We start from the raw sequence: 21338 nt of genomic DNA on the forward strand, positions 1-21338 counted from the left end.
TCCACAATGTTCATTATCTTCCCTCTCTTTCACCCTATCCTTGCAGGGAGCCTGATTCTCCCTTGGCCTGTCTCTCTGTCTCTCATAGATAAATAAATAAAATCTTTAAAAATAAATAAATAAATAAATAAATAAATAAATAAATAAATAAATAAATAAATAAATAAATTTTATGCATATAATCTAATTTAATCCCCACAACAACCTTTTGAGGGCTGAATCAAGGAAAGAACTAATTATAAGGGATATTTAAAAGTATATTACAAGATTATATTATTTTCTTGTATGTAACTATGAAATTAAACTAATTTTAGAAAACTAGTTCTGTTCAGTAAAATCAGTCTCCAGTACATATATAAATACACTTCCAACTGTAATATGGAAACACCTATGTACTTTTAAAGTGCTGTTCTTGTAAAGTGATGTGATGTTGATGGCAAATGGTTTTCTCCCACCCAGAATCTAGGCCAAAGGGACAAATTTCTTTGTTTTGCAGACAGGTAGGTTTTTTCTCATAGTCCCCTTTACTGAGTGAAAAATATAGACAATAGAGAAAACAAATAGAGAAAACTCTATTGCCATATATTTCTCTTTTTCATTTCTTTCTGTTGCGGGAGTGCGAGGAGTCTGGGAGGGTAAGGAGCTGGCACGGGCAGGGGAAGGGAAGGGAAGGAATGGGAAGGGGGAACGGGAAGGAAGGGAAGGGAAGGTGAAGCGGACGGGAATGGGAAGGGAAGGGAAGGGGAAGGGAAGGAAGGAAGAGAAGAGAAGGAAGCGACGTAGAGAAGAGTAAGATAGAGCAGAGCAAGCCAGAGGACTAGCCTCTCCACACCGACCTCTAGCCCTTCTCTTCCTTTTTTTTCTTGTAGTTCTGGTCTCTTTCTTTTCCTTTTCATTTTTCTTTCTTTCTTTCTTCTTCTTTCTCTTCTTTCTTTCTCTTTCTTTCTTTCTTTCTTTCTTTCTTTCGTTCGTTCTTTCTTTCTTTCTCTTTCTTTCTCCCTCACTTCCTTCTACTTTCTTTCTTTGTTTCTTTCTTATTTAGAGTTTACTTAGCTGTGAGAATAGCAATACAATAAAAAGATATGTATTTGATCTATAATTTAGAGTCAGGATATCTGGTCTGGACTGCTGCTGAAAACAGAAAACAGTATTAGTTTTTTAAAATAGATTTTAATGAGACCAGAACAGAGTAATAGGGAATTAGCAAGAAATAAAATGAAAATTAACATCATTTATTTGCAATGTCCTTGTTTTTTCTAATTTCTTTACTCATTTATAGATTTATTGTCAATATTTTTACAACTATTCCATTGAAACCCAGTAGACATACAGACATACAGAAGAGTACATAAATCAAAAGCTTATGGTTATTAATTATAAAATAAACTCATCCATGAAAATGCCATCCAAGAAGTAAAAATTACCAACATCCTGAACATACATAAAGCATTTAGAAACCCAATTTAGGGCAGCCCGGGTGGCTCAGCGGTTTAGCGCCGCCTTTGGCCCAGGGCCTGATCCTGGAGACCCGGGATCCAGTCTCACATCAGGCTCCCTGCATGGAGCCTCCTTTTCCCTCTGCCTGTGTCTCTGCCCCTCTCTCTCTCTCTCTCTCATTCTGTTTCTCATGAATGGATAAATAAAATCTTTTAAAAAAAAAAGAACTATTTAATTCCCATTTCTTGTATATGTATATATGTACATATATAGAGAGAATTAAATTATAACTATTGTTTTATACTATCACAATGCACTTACTCACTAGACATTTATATCCTCTGCTGCTCTTCATTAAGTCCTATGTCTGACTTCCCATCTCTAATAGTTTTTCTCTTAAAAAGCACCCTTAGTATTACCTCTAGCAAGAATATGGACTGTCAAATTCTCAGATTTAGCTTGTCTGAAAGTATGTCTCATATTTCTTTTTAAAGGATCTTTTTCTGAGTTTGAAATGCTAAGCTTACATTATAATCTTTCAATACTTGGAAGATGTCATTGTGTTGTCTTCTGGCTTCTTTGAGAAGTCAGTTGTTCATCTTGTGATTGCTCTTGTGACTGTCATTGATCCTCTTCTCCCAGCTGTTGTAAAAACTGTCATACTTGATTTTTAGTAGGTATACTATAATGTAGATAGGTGGAATTTTCTTTATGTATGTCCTTCTTGGGTTTCATAAGTTTTAGGACACTTCCAGCTTCATCAGATATTGCTTCTGCTCCCAGTATATCCTTCTTTTTGTTCCTGGATTTCAATGACAGATATGTTAAATTTTTCATTTATCTTCATTACTTTCATCTTTTCTTCAATATTTTCCATTATTCTGTCTGTCTGTGTCATTTTGAATGTTTCCTGTCCTATATTCCAGTCCACTAAATCATTTTATTCAGCTCTGTCTAATCTGTCCAACTGTTCTATTTTTTTGAGGAATTAAACTTTGCATTGATTTTCTTTTTTTACTGCTTCTAATTCACTGTCCAAATTCTCACTCTTGTCTCTTACTTCCTGAATTTATTCATTATAATTGTTCTGTAGTCCATGTGGAATAACTCCATGATCTGTATCCCCTATGGTACTGCTTATATTTTGTATTCCTTATCCCTTTTTAAGAATATTGTCTTACTTACCTCCTCATATTACTCTTAGTTTTTGAGTGTAGAACTCTGTATATAAATTCTGTAAAAATATTTTCTGCATATTATCTTCCTTTTTCATTAGCCCTGAATTTTTTAGTTTTCAGTTTTGAGAAACTAAAATATTTTTAGTTTCTCAGTGATCTGTTTGGGAATAGTGGCCTCAAATATCCATACTATTTTTTTCCTGTTTCCCCCTTTTCTTTAAATTTTTACCTACATTTCTTTATCTTCAAACATTTTACATTTTATTTTATTTTTCAGTTTTTCTATCCAGCTTCTCTAGAGTTGGTTTAATAATTACTTCTTTTGCTATAATCAGAAATTAATTACTCCCAAGATAAAAGATATAAATGTATTTACTAAGAAGTCAGCATAGAAATGTTGAGGTTGTAGGTCAGATCATCTGCTCTAGTAAAGACTGTGCTATGATCTAAATGTTTGTCTGCCTGCAAAGTGCATATGATTATCTATGTACCAGAAATTGGGCTTTCATTAGACAGTAAATCTACTAGCAACTTGATCTTGGATTTCTCAGCCTTCAGAACTGTGAGAATTTCTATTGTTTATAGGCTGCCCAGTCTATGGTGTTTTATTATAGTGTCCTGAATGGACTAAGACAGACAGATAGCAAGGAAGCTTTGAAAAGAAAAAATGATTTTGGACATTTGTGTGACATCCTCTATAGATAAAAAAAAGAAAAGAAAAAAAAGCTAGTTAGAAATTGTCTGGGCTCATAAACTGTGTTACAATTTTAGAGGAATCAGAATTTCATAGACCAGATATCTCCCTAATAATTGTCTTTGCCTTGAAGTATATGTGATATACTTTTATATGTGATATACTGACAGATAATGGAAAGGTTGATTTAATTAACATTTATTCATTGCTTTCCAGTAAAAATTACCATAAAAAATAAAATAAATGAGGGGCACCTGGATGGCTCAATCAGTTAAGTGTCTGCCTTCAGCTCAAGGTCATGATCCCAGAGTCCCTGGATCAATCCCTGCATTAGGCTCCCTGCTCAGCAGAGAGCCTGTTTCTCTCTCTGTTCCTCATCCCGCTTATGCTTAAATAAATAAAATCTTCGAAAAAAAAAAATGAATAGGGTTTAGTCATACCTTGCAGAAGTTCACAATACAGTGTGTATTTTTGTGTATGTGCATATCTGCTACACACTTAAATACGGTGTAGGAAAAACATGCAAAGACTGTGTTTAATTTTAATACAAGGTATATGGGGATAAATGTTAAAGTGGAGCTACAAAGCATAACAAGTTCATGAAAAAAAAAGAATGCAGTTGGTACTGGAGGGCTATTACAAAGATTCTTGGGAGTACTGTTTTAATGGTCTCAGTAGGATAGACAACTATGACAAATATTGGGGATAGGAAGCACATTCCAGATCAATGTGAAGAGCTTGAACAAAGGTCTGCAAAAAATAATGCATGGTGGATATGTGACACTGGAATAAAGTATATCACTAATGATAATAAGGTCAGATTAAGAAGATTTACCAGAGAGCTCTAGCTGTTTGAAGATTAAACCCTAATGACATGAAGAATTTTATTCATCAGAAATTTCTATAGACAATTTTCACAATATAATCATAAAAAAGAAAGACTACACTACACAGAGAGGGTTCTAGATATTTCTTTTCATGAGGAAAAAAAAGGAAGATCAGAAGGTATTTCCAGGTCCTTGGCTGGTTTTAGACTAACCAAGTGCATCTGACAATTGGGAGGACATATTTTAAGAACAGATAGGATCCTGATGCCAAAAGCTTACAATGAAAGTATAGACCCATGCCCTACCTTTCCCCTATGAATTACTTTAAATACTTATAGCAGTTTTTCCTTCTATTTATCCCCTCCGTATTTCTATAACTGAACATATAATTAACAATTCTAGATATTATCTTTTGACTCCTTCTTCTGTAGATGAAATTAACCACATATAGACCTACCTTCCTCTCTCATTAATGAATATAGTTTTATTGGAATTTTAATAAGTGCTATACTACTAAGAGAATTATAAATTTTTCATTACAGAATCAACTAGAGTTCTATGATTTCCTTTCTTTTACAACTTAATTTTCTGAGGTTAATAGTGCCCTCATTTTTCACTTGCCTAATTTTCTATAGACCTATCCCTAAATTCTCCAATTACTTGGTAAGATTGAGCACACACCGAGCAAAGTTATTTCCTCTGAATATTCATACTCATCAAATAACTATTATTTTTTTCTTTCTTCCTGTTTCAAACTGGATAGATTATTCTCAGGACATGCTACATATCTATAATTCTGAGCTTTTTGTGGTTGATTTATGTTGAACTGTGCTATTATTATTTTTCTCTTTTTCTGTTTACTTCTTCCCTTATATTAGTACCTTCATAACTAATTGCCTAAGTAGAGGAAAGGTACATATCGGAGTCCTTGAATGTCTGCATCTTTATTCTAACCTTACAGTTTAGTAATCATTTGGCTGGGTCTATTATTCTAGGTTGATATTTAGAATTTTGAAGACTTTATTCCATTCTTATGTCATGTAAGTTTTATTTTTTTTAATGTCACTCTTTTTCTCACTTTTATATAAATTGTTTTTCCTTTCTTTAAGCTTTTACCATGTACACATTAACCCTAGCGCTATATTCATGTTTTCTCCATTAGTGAAATATTTACCTAATCCAGTTCACGAGTCACTTAGAGAACTTTTTAAAATGAGAAGTCTCAAGTCTAAGTGGTACCTGGATGGTGCGTTCGGGTAAGCAGCAAATTCTTGGTTTTGGCTTAGATGATAATCATTAATCAGTTTTACCATATTCTTCTCTTTAGAGTTCTAATTCCCTATAAACCCTCTACTATCCCTTAAATAATATTCTTTTAAAAATTATCTCCCTACTTATACCATATGCTTCATCTCAAAACAATTCCAGGAAAAAAAATTTTAAAAAAAGATTCTATTTATTCATTTGGGAGGGAGAGAGCACAAGCAAGGGAAGAAAGGGTAGAGGGAGACTCAGACTCCCCATTGAGCATGGAGCCCAACAATTCCAGGACCCTGAGATCACGACCTGAGCTAAAGGCAGAAGCTTAATCTACTGAGCCACCCAGGCATTGAAAAAAAAAAAAAATCTGAACTCTTCTCTCAAGCATTTTGTACCTCATTGGTGTCTTTTAGCTTTTCAATTGTCATCTCATCTTCTTTCCTAAATCTGGTGACAAATAAGTTCCATGACAAATGCCACTTGCAATAGATATATTGGTTGTTTGAAAGACTGCAGAAAGGGGATTTAAGGCCAATTCCAGCTTAATAGAAATGAGTTCTGGAGCTGGTTAGTGATGTTTGCTATAGTTGAGGGAATCAAGAGTCTAGTGCGAATGCTGTGTGTTTGCTGATACTGATTTAAATCTTTCACACAGGCTACAAACTCTTTTCAGTTTAACCTTTTCCTGTTTTATTATCTATTTGTGACTCATTTATATAACTAACAACAACTTTATCACAAAATGTGAAGACATGATATTACTTTATATACAAGGCAATATGCATCATGCATGAAACTTGGGACAAGATCTCACTTACCAAGTCCATAGAACATTTGTGAAAAATCAAATGAGAGAATATGCACAAAAATGCCATGAAAATTCCATCTTAGTAAATTATTAAGTGCTTTTTTAAGGCAAAAAGATATGTTATTAATCTTACTTTTCATTAGGCAGTACCTAAAACAAAATTTTGCACACAATGGATATACAATGTTTTTTTTTTTTTTTTTTTTTTTTTAATTTTTTTTTTTTAATTTTTATTTATTTATGATAGTCACAGAGAGAGAGAGAGAGAGAGAGAGGCAGAGGGAGAAGCAGGCTCCATGCACCGGGAGCCTGACGTGGGATTCGATCCCGGGTCTCCAGGATCGCGCCCTGGGCCAAAGGCAGGCGCTAAACCGCTGCGCCACCCAGGGATCCCCTACAATGTTTTTTTGAATTGAACTGTTTCACTCACTTACTCTGTGAAACACTTTCCTAATTCTTTTGACCTGAAGAAAGACAGAGAGTTTATGTGTGTGAAGCAGCAATGGAGTGCTATAACTATAGCAGGCAAAAATCAATAAATTATTATTTTGAAAAGTCATACATAATTGATAATTGTGCTCAGCATATCACTTTTGCAAAATAACGTCCTTAGGGGAAAGAAATTGTGTCTCTTCCTATCTGGCAAATTATGTAGTAAAATGTTCTGCACTATAGATATGAGATAAATAAAAATTAATGTGGATGAATTAGCCTGATGAAATGTTCCCTAAATAGCACCCCCATAAGACTATAAAATATGATTTTTTTTCTAAAGTTAAAAGTAAAGGCTGCTAGTTCATTAATTCCCCCACATTTCTTTTTCATTTTGGGGTAAGTGGTTTTCAGGATCATTAACCTATTCATCAGAATTCCACTTTGTTATTTGCTAGCTTCTATACCTGGATTTTTGTGAAGCCACACTCATCCTATCAAGTTTATAGCATATCTACCAGAATGCTTACCTTAGGACTTCTAATATTAAGAATGATAAAAACAACTTTCCAACTCACTGTTTCATTGAAGAGCATAAAACACATGGATATTTAAACTAAATATGACTATATTCCCTAATTCTTCCTAGCTCAAATCTGCTCCACTTTCTGACTCTTCAAATCGCTCAAAATGAATCACAATTTATTTATTCAGTCAAACAAGGCAGATTCTAATCATCCTCCCTGACTACCATACTCAGTCATGTACTGAGAGTACTCAATTTTATCTTCTAAATGCCTTTGACCCTACTCTCCTCAATTCCACTGTCATTGACTTTGTTCAGGTCATTAAGGAGACAGTAGCCATACCATCTTGACTCTCTTTTCTCCCTTTCCTCTTTTCAAATTATTGACAATGCTGCATCAAACTTGGTTTTCAAAAATTAGTGTCACACTCCTACTTCAGAACCTCTGATAATGGGTCACTGTTCAGTACATAAATGACACATACCTGCGTCAAGCTAGTTCTAATCTTTTTTACTAACTTTTTACTAACTTTTAATTAAAGGTATATGGTATATACCTCTCTTTTCTCCTTTCACAAAAGTCAGTGCCCCTGCCATACTGGACATTTCAGCATCTATTTCTTTGACACTGTTATTACTTGGCCCAGAGCACTCTCTTTTTCTGCAAGTGTTCACTCTGGTATATCTTCTTCATTAATCCCTCAGAAGTTCAAAACTGGCAGCTGTTAAGCAGATACAGTCTACAGATGTTACTCATTTGAGTGGAAAAAGTTCAAAAACAAAACTAAATTAAAATGCCTTTTGATATGCTTTTACCCTCATTCCCCACCATTCCTGAGTTTCTTACTCTATCCTGATCCAACATTTATATTACTTGACAAGCTTTTATATGCCTCTCTGTCTATGTAATAAATAATAGCCCTTATAACCTAGGATGACTATATTAAATTACCATAGAAAAATGTTCTGCACACAATAAGGGTAAGCATTCTTAGAAACAATAATGTGAAATAATAATTAGAAATAATTAGAAATTCAATAATTAGAAATAATATGGTAATAATCATTATTATTATTTATTAAACATTTTTCCATAAATATATCTTACTAAAAATTTTTTCAGTTTAGACTGACCAATGGTCCTGGCTTTCCCAGACTCTTCTGATTTTAGCAGTGAAAGCCCCTGCATCTAGGGAAATCTCTCACTCTCAGGAAAACCAGAATAATCATTCACCCTACCAATATCCCCAAATAAAATCAATAATTTCCATCTCTGGGCCCCTTTTGTACAGTATTCACACTTACTTTTATAGAACTTTATACATTTTTTGTGTTGCATAACATTTGTCTGTTTCCCCAATTTCCAATTGCTTATGGACTTTCTTGTGCCCTCAATTCCCAAAGTGTGCCCTAATTTTAAGAAAAATATAACTAAATGAACTCCATAGAAGAATCCAAATGCCAAATTATGAGCGATTGGCCTGGAAAAATACATATTTGTTGAATCAATATTTTTATTTTATGAGAGGACTTCATCAACTAATTTGTAGATAGAATGAAGTGGAAAATTACTTGGGTATGTGGTTCTATTGGTTCATCGCTATTGATAGGGATGAGTAAACCTGAACAGACCTAAGCCCAGTAAAACTGTTGCCCAAATTTTAGACTCTGGGCCCTAATGTATTAAAATGATCCTTATATATGAGCCATATATAAATTCTTCTTATTCCTATATAATCCTATATATATATTATATTTTTAATTAAAGTTTTGTATTTACTGCAAAAACATTGCCTATCTTAACTCTTTACATGATCTATACAGATTGTCAGATGCTTTTCCATTACTGATGACATAAGCTCATTAGGTCTGCAGTCAGAGAGATTACTTGAAGAAAAAAAATATATATTCCAATATATGTCAGGAATTTTTTTGAAAATATTGTAAAAGACTATCTATAAAACTCAGAATGCCAAAAACTGTAATATTAATGAAATACAGTTAGACTGAAGCTGTGAGTGAGACACAATCATCTTTTTCTACCAGTCTTTGGATGAAGCAATTTTCCATCCTTTGTTCTTTTTTTTTTTTTTAAGATTTTATTTATTTATTCATGAGACACAGAGAGGGAGGCAGAGACACAGAAAAAGAAGCAGACTTCTTGAAGGGAGCCTGATGTGGGACTTGATCCCAGGACCCCAGGATCACACCCTGAGCCATAGGCAGATGCTCAACAGCTGGCCACCCAGGCATCTCCCATACTTTGTTCTAAGATCAGGAAAGTACAGTAGTCAGCATAGTGGATTGTGGACATAATCCTTCCATGAATATGAATCTGAAAGCTATGTAACCCTTGGAAATGTCTCTATCATCTCTATAGTTCAGTTTACTCAGCTATGAAATAGGAAAAAACATCTAACTATCTGGGTTTCTGTGAACTACATATGATACCACTGATTAAGCATTTAGTACAATAAATAACAGGTAGTCTAACCTTGATAAATTCCAATAGTTACTGTTACCACTTTATTTGAATTGGTATTTCTAATGGTGGGATAGGTGTATATAACTAAAAAGTCACAAAATGTGTACTATGTTTGTTTTCCCATATCTGTTTCAAATATCTAAATCATTAATGGCATTATTTTCATATATTGTCAGGTCTAAAATAAATAGCCAGTTTAGATTCCAACCAAGCTGTTAGTTGTTTCAAATTTTATTCATTAGAATGGATAAAATCTACAATGGTGATTGTCATAACATGTATCCTGTTACAGACTAAAAGCTATATTTATATATGTAGTGGATTTAAGGCTCCAGCAAATACCATCTTTACTTTCTCTAACACATTTGCAACTGAATGAGAGATACATACATGATTGAGATAGATGAAGATCAAGATATAAATTCCTTAATAAAAATTGAATTGGTGTACAAGGCTTCTGTGTATAGCTCCAACATGCTTTCTTATACTTCATCCTGGGATTCATTTACTCTACCAAACTGTGGGCCTCATTCTCATAAGGACAAAGCCCAAAGCAATTAGGTTATCATATGACAGGGAAAAGAGATCACATGGTCTTCTCGGTACCCAAAGAGGATGGAATTAATAACTCCCTGTTATTCCCTTGGCAGGAGGAAGTGAGAAAGTGTAGAAAAGATGAAGGTGTCCCATCTGAGCTATTCCCTCTTGGAAGTGGAATGGAAATTTTCTCCCTTTATGCAGATATAATTAATTAGTGGGGAAATAAGTGTCCCTAATAATGTCTAAGATATTATTTTTATAATAGTTGACTAAAAAATGATGTTATATAATTAAAAGCAGTTACTAAACCAACATAATAGCAATATGATCAATTACTTACACTAAGTGTTATATAATGCTAGTTATGCCACAATTAGGAAAAGTGGAAATTGACATACATGCTTTAAAGCTCCTATCATAAAAAAAAAAAAAAAAATCTGTGCTTACTACAACCTTAAGAATGTCCGTGTATCTTTAAGATTGTCCAAAAAATAATAGCAGCTTAGATAGCCTATAATCCTGTTTTGCTCCCAGGCCAAAATATATCAATCCAAAGCATGCTGTTTGGGGCTTTTTTCTTTTTAAGATTTTATTTATTTACTCATGAGCCACACAGAGAGAGGGCAGAGAATTAAGCAGAGGCTCCCCGCATGGAGCCTGATGCAGAACTCGAATCCAGGACCCCCAGGATCACAACCTGAGCCAAAGGCAGATGCTTAACCACTAAACCACCCAGGAGCCCCCATTCAGGGAATTTGAAGAAACAGTCTGAAAAATTATATCATCTTGTCAAAGAAGAGATAGGAAATCGGGGGGATGGACGAGAGAGAGATGGGTTGCTCTTAAAGAGGGATAAAAAACACTTGCCTTGTATGCAGTATAGGTTTCTTATAAGTGCTGACATAGCAAACACTCCAGGGATCAGGGGAAATTGGTGATCTAGTAAAATATGGTCTTTAGCTAAAGGTCAAATGAAATTGTACTGGAAACCTTGGGGATACTTTAAAGTGGGAGCTAAAGACAGGGGGCTGCTCATTAGAGCTTGTGCTTAAGTATCAGTTTCACTTTATCAGGGAAATTGTTCATTTGTGTGAAAATTTGACCTCTGTCAGTTTGCCAAGCAGGCTGGGCCCGGGAGTGATCTCAGGCTCACGTGTGCTTGGAGAAGTTAAAGCTACCTGGGGACTACTTTCAAAGGACACCGCCAAGGTTAGCAGACCCAAAATTTGACCTTCCTCTTCTCTCTTTCCATTTATATCTGTTTGTAAAGTTCAAATGGTTCTTTTTTTTTTTTTCCCCAAAAAAGAAAGCGCTTCAAATGCAATAAAGTGATTAAAGATTCCAAAGGGATGCAGCTATAAAAAGAGAAGGTGAAATAAAAATGTTTCACTTAGGAAGGCTGGTTATTTAGGGAAATACAATGCGATAGCTAATAACAATCACCCTATTTCTTAACCTAGATTGGATTTAGCTTTAAAATTTTATAGTGCTACCACCTTTTAACCAGAGCCAAGTATTATTGCTAATGCATTAATGAAGGAAAAGAGGACAGAAACTTTTTCACAGGATGTTTGTTATCCAGAGAAGCTAATAATTCAAAATTCTTTAAATGCTCCAATTACGTAGACCTTCCTATAACATATCCATATAAATTAAGCTACAAAAGAAAGGGAATGATGGGCCATGATTTAATGGTATGGATGTATAATGATGAGAGTATCACTGAATTTTAAAAATCAGTATTAAGTACCTATTATATGCTAAGATTTTAATTTTTTCTTTTATATCTCTATATGCAATTATTTTGCTTTAAAATGTATTTCCTTGTTTAGTATCAGTCTCCTTGCACTATTGTCTATGCTCCCAAAAGGAATGTTTTTTTTTTCTTATTAACTGCTGTATTCCCAACATCTAGAACAGCACCAGGCATATTTGTACCGTTTCTACATAGTAGCTATTTGTACTATTTTTCTCTTTCCTTAATGAATAAATACACATGACAGACATACCCATATATATTTTCTCATATAATCATTTTAACAACCCTGTGAAGTAATATTTAAAAAATAATAATGTTGATGCTTATTTTCATGGCTAATGAATGGTAACATGGTAACCATGACTTATAATTGCATGGACCTCTCCCTTATCACAATAGATTTTATTTTTGTTTGTAATATAGACAGTATTTTTATTTATATTTTTAGGTAGAGTTCTGTACAATTTTCCCAGCATAATTAAAATTACTATAGTGAAGCACTTTACTAGGAGCTTTGCACACATTACTTCATGTATGTATGGGAAGATAAGGCTATTATTAGCTTGAATCATAAGAAATTTTTGATACTCCATTATTTTTAACTTGCATACATAGCAATTTCATGTGGTTCAGTCTGATATTAATTCCATTTACAGGAGGTACCTGAGGTTTAGAGAAATTAAATTGTACAAAGCTCAATATCGGTAAACAATAAACTTAAGAACTGAATCTGTTTTTAATTACAAATGCCATCTTCTTTATCTTGCTTCTAAAAATGGGCTTTAGAATGGATAAACACGACACAGTATTCTGGATAATCTCTTTCCTTTAAAACACGGAATTATATGGAGTGAAATGTAAAATTATGCAAACTCTTAAGAAAACAAGAGGCTCTGGAGACATTTCACACTATGTGGGATCCATTTGCTACTAGGAGTACTCTACTTGAAAATTGTAGGAAGAAGAGCACACTCAATCCCAGAGCCCCCTTCCTTATCACTATTTGAGAGTAAAGGCCGATGCTAAGATTAGCCATTGATCAAAACAATTGTATAATCTGTTGAGGATGAGAAAAAGGTTATTTTCTTTGAAGGGAAAAAATTCAATCTCTTATAAATGTTATTAATATGCAATGATTTGCTTCAGAGAGCCAGTGTTAAAATAAATCTTAATATATTTGCTAATAGTTCAAAATTAATATGGATGGATATGGAATATATAGGTTAAATGTACTCTTTTTGGAAAATTAAAATATTTTCTCCCTTTTTAATTATGTTCTACATGCCATTACTTTTTTTAAAAAGTTTTTATTTAGATCCCAGTTAGTTAATATACAGTGTAATATTAGCTTCAGGTGTACAACATAGTGATTCCACACTTCCACTGAAATTCATCACAAGTGTTCTCCTTAATCCCCATCACCTATATGATCCATCCCTCCACCAACCTCCCCTCTGGTAACCATCAGTTTGTTCTCTATAGTTAAGAGTCCGTTTCTTGATTTGCTTCACTCTCTCTCCCCGCCCCCCTTTGCTCCTGTGTTTTGTTTTTTAAACAAACATATTAAACATATGAGTGAAATCATATGATGTTTGTCTTTCGCTGACTTATTTCACTTAGCATAATATGCTGTAGCTCCATCTATGTCATTGCAAATGGCAAGATTTCTTTCTTTTCTTTTTTTTTTTTTTTTTTTTTTAGATTTATTTGTTTGAGTGAGAGAAAGAGAGGGGAGGGACAGAGAGAGTAGAGAGGGCCCATGTAGGACTCCATCTCAAAACCCTAAGATCACTGGAGCCAGAACCAAGTCAGATGCTCAACGGATTGCACTACCCAGGTGCCCCAAGATTTCATTCTTTTATATGCTATTACTTTCTTCTCTTTCCTTCTCAATATCAAAAATTATAGTTGCTACATTTCTATTATGTTATAAATCATTAACACGAAAGAGATATTTCTGAAAACTTTTATTATCTACAAGGCAATATTTAATTTCATTGTAATTTAGAAACATGAACTCTTCAAATAACTTTTGATTTTCTATGTAAGCAGAAAGTGAAAAAAGATTCAAAGTATTCAAAGATTCAAAAAAGGGATTACTACAGGTAAATAGTGCAGTGACCCAGGTGTTATTTAGATAAGTAATTATCTCAATTGACTTTCAATGAAATGCTTTCCTTTTCAATTAGAATTCTAAGTGGGATCACATAAATTATTTAAGGAACTGATTATTATAGTCAGCACATACAGTTTCTGAGCAGCCTTACTTTCCTAAAATAATATGTATAATCTATAAACATAAAAGCAACTTTGACGTTTTCTTTTTTTGCCTTGAATTTTCATTCACTGAGCAAAAGATTATGTTGAAGGAAATTAAATGGGGATATAATTTTATGTTTAGCTGATTACTACTACTCAAACTCCCACTTACGTATTAATAAAGCAATTAGGAAAAATAATATCATGTAGAACTCCTGTTTCACACTAGCACCTGTTAGCTTTCCAGGGTATTTTATCAAGAAGTAATAAGGAGGGTGGAAATGGTGTTTGTTTTTAAATACCGTATAATATGATTAGGGATAACTTCTGTAATTCTCAAAAGGGATAGACAGAAAAGTTAATTTTTCCCCTTAAGAGACGGAAAAGCTAAAGTCGGGCTGAACATTGAGACTTGAAATAGGTAAGCAGCCCTAACAAAGATGCAGTGCCACTCAACGATCACAGCCAGCTGCAGCTAATTGCATTAGTTATGGTAATAGTGCCCTCCAGAGGAATTTTGCAGGAATTTGAAGGCATAGGGAAAATTAAAGGCCCTGAAAATGATGAATTTAAATATACACATATAAATTACCATATATTAATCTTACCTAGATAATTAATACATGCTTTAGTTTAAATTTAATGCTGAGTCAGTACTATATCCATCACTACAAATATCAACAAGCATATGTTTCTTATTATTTTAAGCCATTTGTGAATCCCTACTCACTTATTATATTATTAGCATATTCTAAAATATTCACGTTATTTTAAAGTAAATTTAGTTCAAGGAAACAGTAAAGGACTGAGATTAAGGCATTCAAATTTGTGACTTCATTTTTACTTTTCCTTCATTGTATTTCTTTCTACAAGTTTCTAGAAATTAGTGCAAATAGAGTTATATTCTTGTATCACTGAAATGAGGCAAAATCATAAACAATCACCAACAATTATTTGTAGTAAATTAATATAAGGGAGCTCAAAGTACCAGATTATAGATGGCAAGTTTCAATTAACACCACAAAATGTTCAATTAAAATAGGTTAAAATAGGTAAAATAGGTAATAAATACATGAAATGAAAAATAAGAAGACTCCTTATATTTGTCATTTAAATATTTATACTTTCTTAATTTTAGAGAACGCATAATGATTATTTCACATGATGATTTATTGTCATTATCATCAACATTGCTTTTGCTATTTCATTATGCTAAGCACTGAGGCAAAGCTAGGAAAAGGGAATTCATACTTAACGAATTTACCACTTTTTACTTCATTCACCATTGCCAGGAACACCAGAATGATTTTCTGCATTTGAAATCTTGGAGGAAAAAGCAGGAGCACAGAAAGCAAGTTCTTCTTAGTGATTTACTAAAATAATTGTGAAGAGAGTGAAATGTTTCTTTTAAAATTTAATACCAGAAACCAAGACAGGAAGAGAATGACTGGAAGACAAAAATAAGACCAAAAAACAAGAATGACAAACATAAAAACAGCAACAAATATGATGGACATCAATCCAACTATATCAACAATCACATTGAATGGCACCAATTAAAATTCACCAATTCAAGAAACAGAGATTGTCAGAGCTGATCAAAAAACAAGGTCCAACTATATGTTGTCTAAAAGAAATCCACTTTACAGATTGATTTTAGAGGGAAAGAGAGAGTGCACTGAACCAGGGGCAGGGGCAGAAGGTGAGGGAGAAGGAGAGAAGCAGACTCTCTCTGATCAGGGAGCCCCATGTGCAGCTTAGGGCTAGATCTCATAATTCTGATATATATTGTGACCTGAGCCAAAATCAAAAGTCAGAAACTCTGGGCAGCCATGGTGGCCCAGCGGTTTAGTGCCACCTTCAAGCCTGGGGCATGATCTTGGAGACCTGGGATCGAGTCCCACATCAGGCTTCCTGCATGGCGCCTGCTTCTCCCTCTGCCTATGTCTCTGCCTCTCTCTCTGTGTCTGTCATGAACAAATAAATAAAATCTTAAAAAAAAAAAAAAGTCAGACACTCAAATGTCTGAGCCACTCAGGCATCTCAAGAAATCCACTTTAAATATAAAGAAGATGTGATATATATACATATTGGAATACTACTCAGCCACCAAAAAAAAAAAAAAATGAAATCTGCCATTTGCAATGATGTGGATGGAACTAAAAGTTATTATGCTTAACAAAATAAGTCAATCAGAGAAAGATAATTATCATATGATTTCACTCCTATGTGGAATTTAAGAAACAAAACAGAGGATCATAGGGAAAGAGAGGAAAAAATAAAACAAGACTAGGAGTGGGAGACAAACCATAAGAGACTCTTAATCATAGGGAACAAACTGGTTGCTGGAGGGGAGGGGGTGGGGGGATAGGGTTCCTAGGTGGATGGGCATTAAGGAGGGCACATTATGTGATGAGCACCGGGTATTATATAAGACTGATGAATCACTGACTTCTATCTCTGAAGCCAATAATACACTATATGTTAATTAATTGAATTTCAATAATGCCACATTATATATGCATATGTGTGTGTCATTGGCTTCTTTGTCAAACTCTGTGCAAATACCATATCATTTAAGTTACTATAGTTTCTAGTAATTTTGGAGACATGGAGGGTTAAGTTTTTCTTAAATTGTTCTTACTTTCAAATTATCCTAGCCAGACTTGTTCTTTGCCTTTCCAAATGAATTGTAGAAAAGTTCATCAAGTTTCATGAAAGAACATGTTGAGATTTTAAATCAGAATTGCATTCACTTAATAGTTTAATTGAATAACATTTCTATTTTTAAGATATTGAGCGTTTATATCCATGACAGTGATAACTCTCTCCAGTTACTTATGCTTTATTTTATTCTTGAATAGTAATTGCTTACTCTGTAAAGATTCCATCTTTTGCTATATTTTTCTCAGGAATATTATTGTTTTCATGTTATCATACATTGTATCTGTAGTTAAGTCACATTCTTTTTTTTAATTTTTTTAAAATTTTTATTTATTTATGATAGTCACAGAGAGAGAAAGAGAGAGAGGCAGAGACATAGGCAGAGGGAGAGGCAGGCTCCATGCACCAGGAGCCCGATGTGGGATTCCATCCCGGGTCTCCAGGATCGCGCCCTGGGCCAAAGGCAGGCACCAAACCACTGCGCCACCCAGGGATCCCTTAAGTCACATTCTTAATTATTAATTACAAATACTGGAACTCTATGCATTTTTAAAATTATTTATCCTATAGCCAGAAAATTTTCTAAATTATCTTTTTTTTAATATTTTACTTTTTAAAAAGATTTTATTTATTTATTCATGAGAGACAGAGAGAGAGAGAGAGAGGCAGAGACAAAAGCAGAGGGAGAAGCAGGCTCCATGCAGGGAGCCTGATGTGGGACCCGGTCCCAGGACTCCAGGATCACGCCCTGGGCCAAAGGCACACACTAAACCGCTGAGCCACCCAGGGATCCTCTATCTTATTTGTTCTAACAGTTTGTGAAATCTCTAGGCCTTTCTATAAACTATTACATCATTAAAATATAGTAACAATTTTTCTTTCTAATCATTATCTTTTCTTTTTTAAATCCCATTGCACTAGCTAGGACCTCTAATGCAATGTTGAATACAAGTGATGTTGGTAGTTCTTATTTTATTTATTATGAAAACAGAATTGTTTTTAATATTTCATATTTCATTGCAAATGATTTTTTAAAAGATTTTATTTATTTATTCATGAGAGACACCAGAAAGAGAGAGGCAGAGACATAGGCAGAGGGAGAAGCAGGCTCCATGCAGGGAGCCATGTGCAGAACTCGATCCCGGGACTCCAGGATCACACCCTGAGCTGAAGGCAGACATGCTTAACCACTGAGCACCCAGGCATCCCTGCAAATGATGTTTTATGTTTCTGTTAGACACAATTAAGATGAGGCTATTCCCATCCATTTCATGCTTGCTAAAAATTTTTATCTTGAATTAGTATAAAACTTTAATTTAAAAACATTCTACTTGGGATCCCTGGGTGGCGCAGTGGTTTGGTGCCTGCCTTTGGCCCAGGGCGTGATCCTGGAGACCTGGGATCAAATCCCACGTCAGGCTCCCGGTGCATGGAGCCTGCTTCTCCCTCCGCCTGTGTCTCTGCTTCTCTCTCTCTCTCTCTCTGTGTGACTATCATAAATAAATAAAAATTTAAAAAAATAAAATAAAAATAAAAACATTCTACTTATAATGAGATAATCATACACTTTTCCTCTACTTGACTGTAAAGAAATCTTAATAGATTTCGAATGGTAAGACAGTACTAGGTTAAAATCAACTTAGGTTTGAGGCTTCAATTTATTTTCATAAGTAGCTGTTTGCTTTTTTATAAGATATTATTTATTTATTTATTTGGGAGAAACAGAGACAGAGAGAGAGCAAGCAGGCACACAAGCAGTAGGGGAGGGGAAAAGGAAGAGGAAAAGAGAATCTCAAGCAGACTTCACACTGAGCATAGAACCTGATGCAGGACTGGATCTCACAACCCTGAGATCATGACCTGAGCCAAAATAACAGTCAGTAGCTCAACCAGCTGAGCCACCCAGGTGCCCCTCATAAGTTCCTGTTTGTTTCTTAATATACTATTTTAGAATTAATGTTCCTATGTTCAAAAATAAACTTGGATTATAATTTTTCCTTTCCTTATCTGTTTTCCTGCTGTAATGGGATTTGGGTTTTTTGGGTATCCAGGTTATATTAACCTCAGAAAAGAGTTACTAAGTTTTCCATTCTTTCAAAAAGCTTATGCACAATGAATTATGTTTCTTCAAGATTTGTATATCATTTTTTAATGCATTAAGAAAAACAAAGGAAAAATAACATAATCTACGCTAGAGGCATGTCTATTTGATCAAACTTGTTTTCATGACTATTGTTCAAATATTCGATATCCTTTTTTTGCTTGTTTGCTTTAGCAATTTTTTCAAGAGTTGGATTAATATCTCAAAATACTATTGTGGCTTTTAAAATATTTTAATTATTTTAAACTTGCTCTGTAAATCTTGAAGTTATGTTGTTAGGTGTATTCAGGTTCAAGATTTTTGTTTCTATTGAAGAATTTCTGTTTCTATTGAATATCTTTACTCACTAATGATTGTTTTGCCTTTAGTATATTTTTTCTCATGCTAATACAGATATCACAGTTTTCTTTTAATAAGCGTTTGATGTTTTTTAAAAATATTTTATTTATTTATTTGACAGAGAGCACAAGTAGGCAGAGTGGCAGGCAGAGATAGAGGGAGAAGCAGGCTCCCCTCAGAGCACGGAGCCCAACGTGGCACTCAATCCCAGGACTTTGGGATCATGACCTGAGCTGAAAGTAGATGCTTAACCGACTGAGCCACCCAGATGCCCTTGCCTGATGTATCTTTTTATATAATTTACATTACACCCTCTTCTTTGTTTTCTTAATGTCTCTGTATTTCATATTTTTCACATTTTGTATAATATACTTATTTATTGTTTATTTTCCCTTTCCTATTAGAAATTTAATTTCATGAGGGCAAGAATGTTTGTATATTTCAATCAATGATGTCCTGAAACATCTAGAACAATGCCTGGCACATAATAGGATCTCAAAAGATATTAGTTCAATGAATATCATGATGTCTTTCATAAATTACATTTAAATGGATGTCTTTATAGTCCAGTTGAAACCAGAATCTGTCTTTTAACTTAAAGGTTCGTCCATTTTATTGTAAATATCAGCATATTTGGATTTATTCCTACACTGTATTTTTTGCTTTCCATGCTTCAAAGCTATTTACCATGCTTTTTAAAAGTCTTGTTTCTTAATCTTTTTTCCTTTCTTCTTGTATTTTATCTGATTTTTCTTTTTCCCTTTTTCAAAACATACATATTATTTCTGTATGATTAAGGAATACAATAAAAGGTTTTTTCCATGTGTATGTGACTTAACAAGGTCTACAATGAATCAGTTACTCCACCTCAATGTCAAACTTTAATCACTCTTCCATTTTTTATTTAATTTTTATCCATTACTTTACATTGTCTTTAAATCTCCCAAAGTTGGTCACATTATTATTATTTTATAGCAAAGTTTATTTATATACATGTGCATATTATTAATTTATTCTTCCACTTTTTTTTTTCATGCCACTCCTTCCTGTATTTGGTCTTCTTCCTGCAGTATTTCTTTTGGTGACAATATTTGAATAGTATATTCTCTCACACTTTCTTGAAAATGCCTTTATATTTCCCTTATTTTTCAAAGGCAACTTAATTTGGCATACAACTAAGTTTTCTACTAATTCCTCTCAAAAATCTAATGAACTATCTCAAATTTTTCATTTTTTTTTATACATCTATGCTGCCATTCTGGGCAGTTCCCACCTAGATTATTAATGATTGTTTTAGCTGAGTTTAATCTGCTATTTACTCCATTCAATAAGTATTTATATTTTTATATTAGTTTTTAAATATTTTATTTATTTATTTTAGAGAAGGGGAGAAGTGAAGAGGCAGAGAATGAATTCAAGCAGATTCCATGTTGAGCATAGAGCCGATGAGGGGCTTTATCTCATGACCCTGAGAACATGACCTGAGCTGAAGTCAAGAGTTAGATGCTCAATTGACTGAGCCACACAGGTGCCCCATTATTTTTTTATTTTAATTTTAAAAATATATTTTTCTAAAATGTTTTACTATTTTCTAATTTAATTATATTTTGTCTATCATTATTTTGTTCTAGCCTTATAGTTTTTATGCTTTCTGTTATTGCTTTCATCATTTTAAATATATTTAGTTTGTTTTATTATTTTGATTTAGTTCAATTATCTCAAAATTCAGGCTTTTTTTTGTTGAAACTAATGATATATTCATGACACTTTGCTCATTTGTGTTGTAATTTATTTTTAATTGTGAGCTCCTCTTTAGTGAGGATTGTATTTTTTCTGTATTGAATTCTACCCAGCCTGGATTATAAGAGAATGGCTCTAGAGTGGTGTTACATGTTTCTCAGGGTCTCTCTGCTCCAGGACAACTTTGTTGCTAATCTCTTGGACTGGGGGACTTCCACAGACACTGTGTGTCTTATCCAAAACCCATTTTATCTGAGGTACAGATCTCAGGTCTTGATTTCTCACAAGG

At 33.8% G+C, this 21338-nt stretch overlaps 1 long non-coding RNA gene across 1 annotated transcript in view; it reads right to left on the reverse strand.

The window, feature by feature from the left end:
• Window positions 1-1606: 1606 nt before the first annotated feature.
• Window positions 1607-21338, reverse strand: part of LOC111092747 — a 136585-nt gene continuing 116853 nt past the window's right edge. The window contains exon 8 of the long non-coding RNA XR_005379915.1: window positions 1607-2239. This is a non-coding gene — a long non-coding RNA (uncharacterized LOC111092747). The remainder of the gene's footprint in view (window positions 2240-21338) is intronic.

Source organism: Canis lupus, chromosome 27, assembly GCF_011100685.1.
Source record: "Canis lupus familiaris isolate Mischka breed German Shepherd chromosome 27, alternate assembly UU_Cfam_GSD_1.0, whole genome shotgun sequence".
NCBI lineage: Eukaryota > Metazoa > Chordata > Mammalia > Carnivora > Canidae > Canis > Canis lupus.